We start from the raw sequence: 3,887 nt of genomic DNA, 5'->3' as shown, positions 1-3,887 counted from the left end.
TACTTTAATACATAACTTACTTATGAACATATTCTCTATAAGACCTAGATGACCGACAAACTCTGCTAAATCTTTGAATCCTATAAATCAAGTTATTTCTCCATGCTTACCCTATTAACAATTATGTTACCCCATATGTCTTCTGAAGATCTTTTCAGTAGAATTTAAAAGTAGTAAAATTTCCTAAGCAAGTGTCTTTTAAAGGGATCTTATTCCATGTATTTTAGTACATTTTATCAAAACTCAACTGTTATATAACATTTACAAAAACTGTAATTAGATAAAATAGCAAGACCATTTTATTTTATTTTTTTAAATTTTTATTTATTTATGATAGTCACACAGAGAAAGAGAGAGAGGCAGAGACACAGGCAGAGAGAGAAGCAGGCTCCACGCACCGGGAGCCCGACGTGGGATTCGATCCCAGGTCTCCAGGATCGCACCCTGGGCCAAAGGCAGGCGCCAAACTGCTGCGCCACCCAGGGATCCCGCAAGACCATTTTAAAGGCATTTACCATTTTCTATTCTTTTAATATAATGATGACCATAAACTTTTACCAGACACGAACAAGACCAAATATCTTAAAATTGGGCTCTATGATTGTAAACATCTAAAGTCTCTCCTAAAAAATCATGCTACACACACAAATAAGAAACCCACCTACAGAATAATGATGTCACGTTGTAAAGACTAACATACCAGATAATTTTTCCCTCTACACATTCCATTTCTATTCAAATGAGAAATAAGCTCAGGCCCGTCAGTCACCGCCACTGGCCTGCCTTGCCGCCCGCATGCTCTGCAGTCTCCCACAGAAATGTTTCGATTACCCGCAGTCCTCTGCCAGATCAGGCCAGCGTCCAGAGCCCTGGCTCCTCATCTCACTAGGGCTATGCCAAGGATGTAAAATTTGGTGCCAATGCCCGAGCCTTAATGCTTCAAGGTGTAGATCTCCTAGCCTTACTATGGGGCCAAAGGGAAGAACAGTGATTATTGAACAGAGTTGGGGAAGTCCCAAAGGAACAAAGGATGGTGTGACCATATCAAAGTCAATTGACTTAAAAGACAAATATAAAAATATAGGCGCTAAACTTGTTCAAGATGTTGCCAATAAAAAAAAAAAAAGATGTTGCCAATAACACAAACGAAGAGGCTGGGGATGGCACCATTACTGCTACTGTCTTGGAACACTCTATTGCCAAGGAAGGCTTTGAGAAGATTAGCAAAGGTGCTAATACTGTGGAAATCTGGAGAGGTGTGATGTTAGCTGTTGATGCTGTAATCACTGAACTTAAGAAGCAGTCTAAACCCATGACAACCCCTGAAGAAATTGCTCAGGTTGCTACAATTTCTGCAAATGGAGACAAAGAAATTGACATCATTTCTGATGCAATGAAAAAGGTTGGAAGGAAGGGTGTCATCACAGTAAAGGATGGGAAAACACTGAATTATGAATTAGAAATTATTGAAGGCATGAAGTTTGATTGAGGTTATATTTCTCCATACTTTATTAATACATCAAAAAGTCAGAAATGTGAATTCCAAGATGCCTATGTTCTATTGAGTGAAAAGAAGATTTCTAGCATCCAGTCCATTGTGCCTGCTCTTGAAATTGCCAATGCTCACCGTAAGTCCTTGGTCATAATTGCTGAAGATGTTGATGGAGAAGCTCTGAGTACACTTTTTTTTTTTTTTTATGATAGTCACAGAGGGGGGGGGCAGAGATATAGGCAGAGGGAGAAGCAGGCTCCATGCACCGGGAGCCCGATGTGGGACTCGATCCCGGGTCTCCAGGATCACGCCCTGGGCCAAAGGCAAGCGCCAAACTGCTGCGCCACCCAAGGATCCCCTACACTTGTTTTAAATAGGCTAAATGTCAGTCTTCAGGTTGTGGCAGTCAAAGCTCCAGGTTTTGGTGACAATAGAAAGAACCAGCTTAAAGATATGGCTATTGCTACTGGTGGTGCAGTGTTTGGGGAAGAAAGATTGACTCTAAATCTTGCAGATGGTCAGCCTCATGACTTAGGAAAAGTTGGAGAGGTCATTGTGACCAAAGATGATGCCATGCTTTTAAAAGGAAAAGGTGACAAGGCTCAAATTGAAAAACGTTTTCAAGAAATCATTGAGCAGTTAGATATCACAACTAGTGAATATGAAAAGGAAAAGCTGAATGAGCATCTGGCAAAACTCTCAGTTGGAGTAGCTGTGTTGAAGGTTGGTGGGACAAGCGATGTTGAAGTGAATGAAAAGAAAGAGTTACAGATGCCCTCAATGCCACAAGAGCTGCTGTTGAAGAAGGCATTGTTCTGGGAGGGGGTTGTGCCCTGCTTCGGTTCATTCCAGCCTTGGATTCAATAACTCCAGCTAATGAAGATCAAAGAATTGGTATCGAAATTATTAAGAGAACACTCAAAATTCCTGCAATGACCATTGCTAAGAAGGCAGGTGTTGAAGGATCATTGATAGTTGAGAAAATTATGCGGAGTTCCTCAGAAGTTGGTTATGATGCTATGCTTGGAGATTTTGTGAATATGGTGGAAAAAGGAATCATTGATCCAACTAAGGTGGGAAGAACTGCTTTATTGGACGCTGCTGGAGTGGCCTCTCTGTTAACTACGGCAGAAGTTGTAGTCACTGAAATTCCTAAAGAAGAGAAGGACCCAGAAATGGGTGGAACGGATGGAATGGGAGGTGGTATGGGAGGTGGCATGTTCTGATTCCTAGAATAGTGCTTTACCATTCTTAATGAACTGTGAGAGGAAGCTCAAGGCTCTGTTCCTCAACCATAACTTCAGAGAAGTCAGTTGAAGGAAATGACTGAAGAAAAGGCTGGCTGATGTTTAAGAAAATCGCTATAACCATCAGTTACTGGTTTCAGTTGACAACATATAATGGTTTACTGCTGTCATTGTCCATGCCTACAGATAATTTATTTTGTATTTTTGAATAAAAAGACATTTGTACATTCCTGATAACTGAGTGCAAGAGCCGTGTACCAATGTACTGCTTTCAACTTAAATCACTGAGGCATTTTTACTACTATTCTTTTAAAATCAGGATTTTAGGGATCCCTGGGTGGCGCAGCGGTTTGGCACTTGCCTTTGGCCCAGGGCGCGATCCTGGAGACCCGGGATCGAATCCCACGTCAGGCTCCCGGTGCATGGAACCTGCTTCTCCCTCTGCCTATGTCTCTGCCTCTCTCTCTCTCACTGTGTGACTATCATAAATAAATTAAAAAAAAAATTAAAAAATAAAATAAAATAAAATAAAATAAAATCAGGATTTTAGTGTTTGCCATCACCAGATGAAAAGTTAAGCAGCCTTTCTGTGGAGAGTAAGAATAATTGTGTACAAAGTAGAAAAATATCCAATTATGTGACAACCTTTGTGTAATAAAAATTTGTTTAAAGTTAAAAAAATAGAAAAATAAGCTCAGGAAGAGAACTTATTTTATAATAAAATATGTTACATATAATTAATTTATAATATGTTTAATTATATGCAATAAATTATAACATGTATATATAATAAATTATATTAATTTATAATATAATGAGAACTTATTTTATAAGAACTTATTTTATACTTAAAAGACTTTTAAAATATTAATTCCATTTTTGTTTATACTGCTAGTTAAATATTAATCAGAAAATTGCACATATGTAACAAACAAAATTTTATCCATTTGCTAACATTCATATTACAAAAAGAGAGAAATGTTACTCACTTGAATTTTATTATACACAACAAAATAAAAAGACAATGCAAAAATAATTATATCCATGTTTAAAATGATAACATTCAGAAAGGTGTGCTTCTTTAATCTGGTGGCCCTGTACAGCTTTCTCAATACTCTTCCAGAATTTAGCTAATGGAAAATAAGGCA

The 3,887-nt window shown here is 38.2% G+C and overlaps 1 pseudogene; it reads left to right on the top strand.

Moving 5' to 3' along the window:
• The first annotated feature begins 818 nt into the window (after positions 1–818).
• LOC129505627 (60 kDa heat shock protein, mitochondrial-like) lies at positions 819–2,980 on the top strand (annotated as a pseudogene).
• Positions 2,981–3,887: the final 907 nt, after the last annotated feature.

The sequence above is a fragment of the Nyctereutes procyonoides genome, unplaced genomic scaffold (assembly GCF_905146905.1).
Source record: "Nyctereutes procyonoides isolate TBG_1078 unplaced genomic scaffold, NYPRO_anot_genome, whole genome shotgun sequence".
NCBI classification, from domain to species: Eukaryota; Metazoa; Chordata; class Mammalia; order Carnivora; family Canidae; genus Nyctereutes; species Nyctereutes procyonoides.
This window is presented reverse-complemented; position numbering and strand designations above follow the sequence as displayed.